General features: G+C 40.1%; 1 long non-coding RNA gene across 1 annotated transcript in view; it reads right to left on the bottom strand.

Annotated features, from left to right (window-relative positions):
• The window catches only part of LOC107081808, a 29,784-nt gene extending 27,791 nt beyond the window's left edge, over positions 1–1,993 (bottom strand). Inside the window, exon 1 of the long non-coding RNA XR_001481113.1 lies at positions 1,868–1,993. This is a non-coding gene — a long non-coding RNA (uncharacterized LOC107081808). The remainder of the gene's footprint in view (positions 1–1,867) is intronic.
• Positions 1,994–12,797: the final 10,804 nt, after the last annotated feature.

Raw genomic sequence — 12,797 nt, 5'->3', positions numbered from 1 at the left:
ATTTTAGTCTAAACACAGATTCTTTAGCTCTGGATCTGATCGGACTGTATGTAGGGTTGTTTAAAAGTAAAATCCTAATGCCTTCGGCCGCCCTTTGACAGACATTCCTTCAGGCTTTAGTGTAGCTCCATCCAAGGTGCCACATCAAAGATTTTACAAAAAAAAGGGTCTCATTCATTGTGCGTATGGTATCATCTAAGCTACATTGTTTTGCAAGCAGTAAAAGGACTTTCTTTAGAAAATCTCTTTATTCTTGCCACTTGACCATAAAGCCACATTTTAAGAGTGAATACTTCAGCCGTAGGTCTCTGCAGCTCCTTCTTAGTTATCCTGGTGCTTTGGCTGCGTCTCCAATTACAGCTTCTGTGTCAAACATTTGCATTAGATTCTATTAAAGGCAACAAATTAAAATGTTGAATAAATATGCATGTCAAACATTACATACTAATTTGTTGTCCTTTCTTGTCGTTACGCTTGTACATTTTGTGTAACTAAGCCACATAAATTCCCCCAAAATGCATAAAGGTTTATGGTTGTGACATCACAAAACCTGAAAATTTTGATGTTGGTTTAAGTAGTTTAGGAAAGACTGTATACCTGTTTATAAGCACACATATATGCACCCTAGAGCTGAGTAGAAGAGAGTGTATTAAGTTAGAGAGCTGAGGTCAGCTTTAAATCATTACAGGTCACCATGGCCAGCCCAGTAACCCGATTAGATTAAAGACCAGTTGAGAGAGCAAGCCAAGTGCATTATAACACACACACACACACACACACATACACACACACACACACACACACATACACACACATTTGGGCGCTGAAATAAACACAAAATTGTATACCCAAGCTGCACATTAATCACTATGACTCTGAATGTAATGTGCTGTGATGTAGCTTTGGTTTTCTTCTACAGGAGTTGGGGCCATTTGGTGACCCCTGATCAGTGAACAGCAGTGCAGTAGATAAAAGCAGAAGCTGTCCCAGTGGAACATACTGTTTGGGAAATTCAGCCTATTAGGAAGTTGAAGAGACTGATTAGATTAAAGCAAGCTGAGACGGGTCATGGTGCCGGTCCTCTGGCTCCAAAGCTGTCACCCCCAGAGCGACACACACCAGAGATGACCTGCAAATACTGAACATTGCTGTGCTTAATTCTCTGGGAATTATGATCCTTTTTCAAAGATTAAGAGATATTTGAGAGCAGCTGGATGGAACAGAGGGTGGAATGAATAGAAAAGCTGCAGCTGCTTGTCTGCTTGGCATCTCTGCTTTCTAGCACAGGAACATAAATATAAAGCTCCTGTGTGGGCTATATGTTACAGCAAGCAAATCCATACCCTATATTCAACTTTCTGCCTCACTTACACATCTGCCCTTGTAGTTAAGATAAGCAATAAAGTGAAAGATGGAAGATGTTTATCTCTGTCCAACCTCACCCCCATCCTCCTGTCTGGCATCTTTCTCTTTCTTTTCACACATTGCCCATCATGCTCAGCAAGGCGATGTACGTGTGACCTTCACTGCCGAGTTTGCCATTTGCTGCCAAGTGGATCCTTAACTGTTTCTGCGATACACATGACCTAACTTCCTCTGACCCTGCTAGGCGCTGCTCCCCATGGCTGGCAGCCAACAGAACAAGGGCACTGAACTCAGGCCAGAGAAAGACTTCTTCAGATGAGCTTAGAGCACAATGATAGCCCTCTTACTTTCTATCATTTCAGCTCCTTTCTCTTTTACTCCTTTATAACCACTGATCCAGGGCGTCAGAAAGTCCTGACTCATTTTCTAATACCAAATTTAATCAACAACCAATCAGGGACTGATTCCAGCTGCTCTTGTTTAGAGCACCTCCTCGCCTTACCTTTGTTGACTGAGTTATCCTTCTGCTGGGCTGCATAACAGTTGCAGGTCCTGGTCAGAAAGACATACTGCAGGAAGCAACCATTACCAGCCGTGTCTCCTGGACTCCCAAAACTGGTAGTATCTCTGGATCCACCCTAGAGTCATAAAAAAACATACTTTTAACTTCAACTTCTGTGTTAAAAAACACAGATGTCCAAAAAGTAAATCAGTACATCACATAAAAAGTAATTTATTTAGCTTAATTGTTTTAAAAGTAAAATTTTAATTACTCAATATTTTATTATAGCAATGTTATAGCCCTGTTATGGTCTGTACAATCGTGGGGAAGAAAAAAAATTGCAAGGAGACTTGTCAGGCTCAGAACAAAAAGAACCAGTTTTCGAGGCGGAGAGACAGTGTTTAACAAAATGTTTATTTAAGACGGAACTGTAGAGAAAAGCGTTGGCGTCTAAAGCAGGAACCTCTGTAGGGGGAGAACGTAGGTCAGTGATCACATCTATCTGGCAGAGGATGACAGTGATCATGTGGGTCACTAACCTGGTCTTATAGTTGAGAACATGCCCAGAGGATGGGATTAGTTTCAGTCAGTCAGCTGTCAGCAAGATACGGTGGGTGCCACCCAGAGACTCCCAGACGCTGTAGTCCCAGAGACAAGAGGACAGGCTGACGATCGGAACCGAGCAGGCGAAGGAAGGCAGGATAATCCAGAGGGTGAGGACAAAGCCAGTGTCGAAGACATTATCAGGAGTCAAAGACAGGAGATCAGAGATATGAAGAGTTACCAATGGGAAATCCTTGATGGAGTCAGGAAGCAGGTCCAAGTTCGGTTCACAGGCAGAATCAGGAGCCCGAAGACAGGTCAGGCAAACAGATCAGAATGGAGACAGGCAGTGTCAGAGGTCCAGAGACAAAACGAGTCAGGGTCACAAACAATCAGGTACACTAGAAAACTCTCACCTAATGCTCGAATAATCTAGCATTGATGACTGGTAGACGGCTGGTTAGATAGAGGCTGAAGCAGGTGGATCAGATAAATGGTAATGAGAACTGGGCAGAGATGGGCATCAAAGACGCAAACACAAAAAAGAATGCAACAGAAAAAACACTGCAAACATACATCATTATAATCACTAAACCTTGGAGCAAAAATCTACAAAAGACAAACTACAGGCAAAATTGTGCAAGCCTAAAGAAAATGCTGCATTAACAAAAAGAAAATGCTGTAATTAGTAAAAACAGAAGAAACTGGAGCCACATAACAGAAGTGCTCCATTTCATTTCATTTTCATAGGCATAGTCTTACAGGATTACAGAATAACAGCATAGTCATGTGTAGTAACAGATATATTACAGTCCAGTCCGATATTGTTGGCACTGTTTGACTCCCTTTTGCGGTCAGGGGTCCTTCTGGTTCTTTTATAGCTAATTTGATTTTTGTTTTTACGATCACCATAATTTTCTTTCTGAGATTACAGCTTTTTGTTTATGGTTGCAGCATTTTTTATTTGTTTTTGTACCTGTTGGCTGCCGTTGATACCATCTACAAAGAGGGTAGACAACAAAAGTTCCACTCTAAAGAACCTTACTGTTCTTCAAATTCTGAATCAAAGCCAAATAACGAGTTTATAGGAAATATCAAAAGTGTGTCTCTTTAATTGAGATGTAAGAATACATTTTGATGTATGCATTTTCAAGTAGAAAATACTAAATGGGACAAAAACAAAAAGAAATGTCAAACTCCGTTTTTTCCCCCCAACACCAGAGGTCATTTAGACTTAGTTTTTTAGGCTTAACCTGGTAGGTCTGTCATAGTCTTGATTTAGTCCAGAAATAGCTGTTGAAAATTGGGCTGTGGTTGGTAAGATTTTGTCCCACTTTAGTCCAATAATAGACATTGAAAAGACATTGCAAATCCAATTTCTGAAAATTACGGCTTTTCCCCTTTCAATTTTCAATTAAATGTTGACATTGTTTGGACATAAACCAGGTCGTCTTTTCAATGTCTTTTAAACATGTGGGTTCTTCCCACAGTAAAAGAAGCCATAGAGCAGTATATCTTTCTTTGATTACAAGTAGGTTAGGGCAGAAGTAATTTTCTACTTTACCTGGTTCTGCCGGGTGTCTCTTTCTGTTTCTTTCAGATCATCCTGTTCTTAATCAGAATCAAAATCACTGAAACAATGTAGCTGTATGCTTTGTTGTGCTTGAATGCGTTCAATGAACATCGTTCAGTGAATACATTCATGTTTTTTATGAACGGGGAACTGAACTGATCAGTTTGAAGTAATGAACGTGAACGAGAACAACATTCACTCTGAGAATAGTGAGCGACACACACAGCTCACATTCGCATCCAATTGATAACGACAGTTTCTGATAACGTCAGGTTTTACTGTATGGTACTTATTACAGCAAACAGCATGACAGACCAGCATGTCTATTGCTAGTACTATTCTGCACGATTCAGATTCATTATCAGGTATTTCTGATGCCAGTTTTGTGGAGCTCTTGGCAGAGTTTTATGAACTAACAAAGGAAGACTTGGACAAAAAGATCTCACTTTTTTGTGCAAATTGTGCCCACTGGGACTTAACAAACAAGTCTGTACATCAGCCACATCCACTTCAAATTCAAAGCAACACCTCAAGTTAGAGGATCCAAGCTATCTTAGGAAATACCTGCTACTGCATGAGGAACATAAGAAATCATTTTTGATAAAGATCAGCAGAACCTGCATGTCCCTGTATGTTTCTGAAGTTCTGTGTAATTTAGCTAAATGCAGGCTTCAGTGCTCATTAAGTATACCATGACTGCATCGATTACGTTCCATTTATTTCTATATATTGTGATGACCCATTTAAAGGGTGAAATATGAGGTTCTATTGTGTAGGATTGTGGCTTAATTTACCAAAATCAACTTAGGTTTATAAACTTAGTTCATTTTAAAATGTGAACTATGAGGGTGAGCTAGTTTATTTTCGGCTGTGTGAATTGAACTGTTGAGCTGTAATAAGAATTCGCTGTAAAGTATGTAACATACATATGTATGATCTTATTGTATATTTTTGTACATATTTTCTGCTTTGTTGTGGCATAGCATTAGAGTTGTTTTGAATTGGAACTGTGAAATAAATAAAGAGGAAACAAACTCCAGATCCAAGCAGAAACATAAATACTAATCCTTATTACCATGGCTTTTTGACCTCTTAAGAATACAGAATAAGAATAATTCTGGAAAATAAAATTTTGTCAACTCTTCATGTTTGTCTGAACTGTAGGTAGGTCAAATATGCTAAACAGCCTTGGGCACAAGCCTGAGGGATGTGGTGGGGTAGTAGAGACGTGGGAGTTTAAGAAATGGGAGTAGGTGGACAGGGGGCTTTTAAAAAATATTAAAAGAACTTCTGTCAAAGTGCATTAAGCATTAAAACTGTGAATTATGCCCCTATTGAATGTGACAGAGGGAGTTTTAGCAAACACATGCAAATCCAGTAGGACTAAAAGAGAAGTGGATTCTCATAAAAGATATACACATTCTCTGCATATATGCAATTGTGAGTTGCAGCCCTTCTGATACAACACAATGATTCCTTTCTCTGTGCCATTTTATTATAACTCCAGGACATGTAGGGTTCAAATCAGGACTTTAGGAAAAGTAACAAGTAGACTACCCTTCACAAGGTTGGTTCCACTTTAGAAGCAAGGTTTTTAGCTCAGACAGCCCTGTCCTCAGCCCTACTTTGGTCCCTTCCTGTCTCATCACTGCTTCCTCTTGGATTAATTCTGGTTGGAGCTCCTTTCTTCTTTGTGTCAATTTTCTTCTCATTTTCTACTTCCCTCTTGCTATGCAGTCTGCACCCACACACCCTCACCATGTAACCATAACTAAATATAAATCATCCATTCTTTTTGCTCTTTCATCCCGATATTTCTGCCACTCTTCCATTTGTTCTTTTCGGATTTATCACCCCCTCTGTTCACCCCCAAAGTCTCCCGCCTATTTTTCCGTCTGTGATATTCCTTCTTCTTGGCTCTCCTCCTTACACAAACACAGCTCTAATAAATCGTGGACTGGTAATTACATAGAACCCACCGGTAAATTTCACTTCCATTTACATTTAGATTAAAGAATATTTCACTCCCATCAATCTGCAGTGCCAGTCTGGTGTGCACAGTTATGCCCACGTGCAGACACAACACTTGGTGGCATTTTTATACTCTTGCCAGTGCATGTAGACATTCCTGTGCATATGGGAACCAGCTCAGGGTTCCCAAATATAAATGAACCTAAAGTGCATCAGAGAGAGCACTACCACGCAGGTAAGTTAGATGTAAATGGCAAGCTACTATGCCAACTGAGAGAAATGAACCAGCTGAGCTGTAAATCAAAATTTTCATGAGCTAATACAGGCAACTGCTCATCTACTAATCAAGTATTAAATACCTTTGTGTTTCTATGTGCACATAACAATATACACATATATATTTACTTATTTCTAATATACAGTGTCAATGAAAATGTATTTGTTTATTTGTTAAATTTATATGTTTTTTCTCAAAGTTTCCTTAGTTGTTTTATACAAATTAATACTTAAGCTAAGAGAAACTGCAACACCATCAGTGGAGTGGGTCTTGGTAATAAGACAACTGGTGCTCTTTACTCCCAGTGCCATTAAGATTTATTTTAACACTTTGTTTTCTCCATTCCAAACACCTTATTTTTGTTGTGACATAAATATTAGTAGAGACCAGCTTTAGACTAATGCATTTGATTTACTCCTTTAATTATTAAGGTGGAGTTACAAGCTTGTATCAGCCTTAATCTGGACAGAGCTGTCACTTAATAACTACATTATTCCTTCACAGCATTTCATTAGCAACTAGGTAAATATCGTGCCAGAAATCTAAAGCACAAATACAAAATCTTTTTTTTTTTTTTTTTATCACAGTCAGTCCACATTTAGGTAGTTGATATACCGACTTTCTTACTATAAGCAAATATCTACATGAACTTGACTTATGGACAATGGAGCTGATGATGGGAGGTCTTAAAGAAGAATTTCGAAAACTCGAAAAATTTAAATATTAAACACATACAAACAAACACCCGCTGACTCCAATAAGCAACCCCGTTCCCCAAGAGCCCCCTAGAGAGGGGGGCCCCACCAGACTCGCTACCATAGCACGGGGGACAGGGACAGGCGGCAGGTCCTACGAGCCAGCCGGCCACCAGGGCCAACACCGCCACCCCCCTCCCATCCTGTCCATCCACCATAGCTCCCGGCTTTCAGTAACCCACTTCTTGCACACACACACACACATGCATGAGCAATTTAACACCCTTTAATGGAGCCTTGTCAAAAGTTCAAATTAAGAAACGATCACTTACCCTAATCTGCTTCGTGCCAATCAGGATCCAAAGTTCATCAAAAATGCACATCTCAGTCATCTACCCAAAGCGCATGCAATGGTCACGCTTTGTCGGAATTCGTTTCGGATGGCCCTAATTTAACCCACCTCCTTCCCCTTCTCCACCATCGTAGCTAAAGCTTTAGAGTGTCATTATTCCCCGACTCTTACTGCGTTCCCTCTCTCATCCCAACTGGTCTGGCAGGAGACCGCCATGTTGAGCCTGGTTCTGCCAGAGGTGTCTTCCAAAAGGGGAGTTTTTCCCCTCCACTGTCGCTTCATGCTTGCTCATAATGGACAGGTTTATGCAACCTGTGTTATCCAAGCTGTACATCTTCCATGTCCCCTAGGGAAGCACTAGTATCAGCTCACGCAGCCCACTGGATCTCTCCATACAGCTCAAGCACACCATCTTACCAGCCAGCAGTCATGGACAAACCAACTTCATCCTCTCCACTCCACCACCAGTTTAAGGTCCTGGGGTAAACATCCCTATTCTTTACTCCAGTTTATGCATATCAAAGCAAATTCAGTGCCAATGTTCACTGCCAAGGTCTGAGCGCAAAAGACTAAAGTAGTTATATGAATAAAATTCTTCTAATTGTCTTTTCTTTCCGTGTGAGTTTTTCAGATTGAATTCTGAATGCTTGAAGATCAGGCAAAAAGACAGCTTAATAAGCCAAGCACAAAAATTGTGATATTTTAAAGGTTTGTGAAAAAAAGACCAAGAGGCAAAGCAAACAATGGAAAATGGATACAACCGATAGTTTACCTTTCTTTGACTATTTCTTTAACAGTAATGAAAGCACCAGGAGCTTGTAGAGGGCAAACGGAGAGGGGTGCAACTTTAGGGAATTAGTCTTTAAAATGTACACAACAGTTTTCTTCGAGTGGCTGATCACTGCAAATAAGCCCCCCTCACACCTTTCGTTCCTGCAAACACACACAACAGATACCCAGCAGGTATTAAAACAGCAGGTTGCACAGCCTCATACTGTGTGTTATCAGATCCATGATGATTTAACAGCGTCATTATCAAAGGAGCCAATTTTTTTTCACTCTCCATCAAGAAATCTTTGGAGTTGTCTTCTGCATCACCAGATTGACTCGAGACATAAACTGTTCTCACAAACACCTGAGGACAAAGGAAGTACATTATCTGGCAATGTATTAGATGTAATAGATTTTATTTAAAGCATTTGTTGGAAGATAGTTTGTAGGTCATTTCCTGAGCGAAACTAGTTTCCTCTTTCTTCTGAGAGTGTAATAAAATGGACAGATGGACCCAGTATTCAAGGTGAGAAAGCCAGTAGGAAAGTTCAAAATGTGTATTAAAACAAACACATTGACAGAACTGAAGTGGGCTGCTGAGGATCTGTGGACCTGTAGCGATTGCAGGTGTGGGGTGCAATCCATCACTAATTATGGTTCAACAGTACAGTCCATTCAGGAACAGACAGATCCGGGTTCCAGGAATCTATCAGAGTGAGAAAGACAGGTTCAGAGTCCTGTGCATCGAGCATCCAGCTCAGACAGAAACGCACCTTTGAGGACAGGGTCAGAGTCCCATGCGTCAAGCATCCAGCTCAGATAGAAACGCACCCTGAGCATCAGAATCCAGGAGGAGTCCAACCGTGGTTCAGGGGAACAAATCAGACAGGGACAGACAGGGCCAATTGGTGAGAGGGAACAGAATCAGGAAGACAGAACCCCAAGGGAAACACTGAAACGCTCTAACCACTGGTTATGGAATAAAACTAGCCTGAAGACATGGGCTCAAAAAAAAAAAAACCCTCACTTGAACATGAACCTCGGAAATAAACATAAAACTAACAAAACTGACAGACAAGACACTAACAGGAATCAAACGCGGAACAAACCGAAAACAAAACAATGATCTTGCCCCGAATGCCCAGGCTGAAACGAATATAAAGCAAAGGAAACAGGTGAAAGGAATAAATGACAATTACAGCAGGGAGGGTAAATGGCAGGTGAAAGAAATAAACAATTAAGGTGTAGGAATCAGGCCAGATCATGACAGAGAGGAATGTTTATTTTTTATACTCTCTAAAGAAAACAAAAAAATTTCTCAGTCTGACACAGTTAAAATATATCTGCAGGCGTTCACATTAAGGCGCTGTTTCAGCTTAATCTCTGAAGGGGTGAGCCTGTGGCTGCAGGAGTAAATTAAAACAACAGGGTGATGTTAGAGAGTCTGGAACAACAGAACGGCAGGGAATCATGAAACTGCTACTATAAATATTAAGAATTCAAAGCTATATGGAAGAAAAGATACTGTTCAGACCATGAATTTTTGAAAACCTGTTGAAATAAATCTTGAACAGCACAGAGCACTGGAGAGCACACATGCTAAATGATCAGCATGTAATATGCTGTTTGTAACCAACTCAAAGCAAAAGGAAACAAACAACAACACATCTTAGACTTATGACGAGATATCCATCCATTTTCATTACCCTAGAGCCTTAAGAGGGCCAAGTGGACACGTCAGTCTTGAAGTACTGCTCATAATATACTGGGGGAAAAAATGTTTTAGGGCAGTAGTAGGGGCAAAAAAAAAAAAAACCTTATTGATGGCAGATCTAAAGAGTCTTTTCACAGATTAATACCAAAACAATGACCCTGCTTCCACAACGGCAAAGGTTGTCTACTCTCTCTTTATCTAGGTGCTGTAACCAAAGCATACAGCGCCTTGCAGACATTATCCATATTCAATCCAAATTTGAAACTTTTTCTCTTGAAAACATTTTAAATTTAATGGAATGTTATGGTAACAGAAAAGCAGCATTGGTCGTCTCTTCCTCGCTCCCCACTTGCTTACAGTTTTTCTTACATTATACCTTTGTATGTCTTAGCCAAAGTGATATAAAGATAGATAAAACAGATTTTTTTAAGGTTTCTATAGCTGGACTACTTTTGAAGCGTTTAAAAATATTTTTGTTATTTTTATTCACACTGCACTGCACAGAAGGACACATCAGCACAAAATGCCACCCTTCACCCCACAGGACTTCGGCAAGCATCTACAGAGGATGGCTGTCTTGGAAGTAAAGATTAACCCACTGGGAGTAAGTGTGGAAGTAAATACTGGTTATGGAAATTATACAACCATGCCACTGTTGACTCTGTCGGTGTCTCAAATCACTGAGATAACCCCACCAGTGGTTTTAAACAGCAAAATGTCAGAACAACAGCTAACCAACGGACCCGAGAAACAAGGTGCTGATTCTAATGACAATAACATGCTGGTAGCCCCTACTGTAAATCACTTGGAGCAAAGCCAAGGAACAAAGATTCTAATCCTGAAAATAAGCTTGACAGGGCTTATGACCCAACATGGAAAAGACTACAGACAGACATGTCTTCTACCCAAAGTATCAATAGGTGAAAAAGCAGTTTACTTCCAAACAGCAGATAAGCAAGGGCCCTACTGAGATTACTAAGAATATGGGGATTCAGCTAAAAAAAAAAAGGTTTACTACCCTGCAGGACCTTAAAGAGAACAGCCTGTTTCCAGACAACAGAAAAGAGGTATGACAACATTCTGCTCTCTGCCAAACAGCCTCATAACAAACCAGCTTCTAACCCAAGAATATTAATAGTAACTGATGATGCTGTGAATGAGATTAAACGCTTCTGCATCAACAGAAACACAGAAATAGTGAATGTTATCTGTGCCATGCTTTCCAAAATCTCAAAGAGTGTCAAGGATCAGAAAGTAGAACCCAGGATTCAGGCAGACAGAACAGATGTGTTTAAAAACAAAATGCTTTATTGACATCTCAGTGAACTGCGGCTGGTCAGCTGGGACTGGCTTACTGGAATCTCTGGTTCTTAAGTTATGTCTGAGCCCAGAGGAAGGAGTGGACTTCAGCCGGATGATTTCTCCAGAGAGTTCCGGGAATGAAGCAGAGAAAACTGATGAGCGAAAGCCAGCAGACGAGGAAGAGCAGAAAAATCCGGAGGAAGAATCCAGAGAAGGTGTCGATGCAGCAGCAGATGTCCCTGCCAGAAGGTCAGAGAGATGAAGAGGTACCGAAGGGGAATCCAAATCGGGGTCAGGGGATAAATCCAAGGTCGTAAACAGGCACAATCCAACCATCAGTTTTAAGACAGGTCAGGCAAAACAGACTGGAACAGGGGCAAGGAAATTTCAGGAGTCCAGAGGCAGAAACCAGTCAGGCTCAGGTAATTAAAAACACAACTGTGTACGCTACAGAACTCTCACACACGGCTTGAATAATCTGGCACTGATGGCTGGAAACAAGCAGCTTAAATAGGAACTGGAATAGGTGGATCAGGTGAGAGAAAATGACAACTGTGCAGAGCTAAGCAAGTGGAAGAAATTAACCAATAATCCAGTCATCAGTGCCAATATCCTAAGAAAGAGGATCAAAAATTTCACAGAATACACCCAACCTTGAAGAACTTAATCATTCACAGTGGATCGTGAATGATGTTGCTAAGAGGAAGTCAGAATTATTAAAGAATTACATAATTAGTCTGCTTTACATTTCAGAACAGACTAATTTAAAAGTTTTCATTTGCAGCCCTGTTACGCTAACTTCAGCAGGAGATGAAGTTTTCAGCTGAGTTTTTCATCAGAATAAATCAGTCAAACAAGCCTGATCTGCAACATCAGTTGGCTTTATTGATAACTTTAAAATCTTCTGGAAAAAGAGACACCTCTTGAAAAAAGATGGATTTTACCTGATTTTACTGTACCTATATAGTCCCAGAGCATATATACTGATTGAGGGGTTAGGGCAGAAATTCAGACATGTGCATGGCTGTAGCACTGTTACATTAAATGTAACATTTGCCCCTTTCTTAAAAAAATATATACAGACAAATAAAACTATTTCAAAGAGGACCTTCCATTTTGAAATTGATTATATATTTTTTTCTTATATCTAACTTGTGATTTTTCGTCAGTGTGAGGAAGAGGCAACAAACCTGTGGAACCAGGAGCCAGCCTCCTGGATGCCCTCTGCTGGAGAATGAAAAACTAAACCAGTACAGCAAAGCAAAACAAAACCAACACTATTTTTTGACAAAAACAGGTCAAGGACAGAGTTATGGACATGTTTAAATTTATTGAAATTTAGAACATATGCCCAAGGCATTTAGATATACAAAAATTATGGCTGAGCTGCAAACCTGTGAAAGATGGCTCATCTAAACTGAAAAGCTGGGCCAAGGAGAACATTGATCTGAGAATAGATCAGGGGTTTCAGGTAGGTCTTTAAGACATGGACATTCAACTTGTTATTAAGAAAGAAAACAAGAGAGCCTCTGTTATAACATTGTTATTTTTTTACTTCCGCAGTGAAAGGGAAGCTGAAAATTGTTTAAAAAACGGTGCTTAATGCAGGGCATCCCACGGTAAACTTTTTAAAATCTGAAAAAAATAAAATAAAATGAAGACAGAGGTTTATGATTCCCCAGAACTTGTAGATTCAGACCAGGTGTGAAAACAAACCATACTAATCATAATA

The sequence above is a fragment of the Cyprinodon variegatus genome, unplaced genomic scaffold (genome assembly GCF_000732505.1).
Source record: "Cyprinodon variegatus isolate N-32 unplaced genomic scaffold, C_variegatus-1.0 Scaffold2, whole genome shotgun sequence".
Lineage (NCBI taxonomy): Eukaryota > Metazoa > Chordata > Actinopteri > Cyprinodontiformes > Cyprinodontidae > Cyprinodon > Cyprinodon variegatus.
This window is presented reverse-complemented; position numbering and strand designations above follow the sequence as displayed.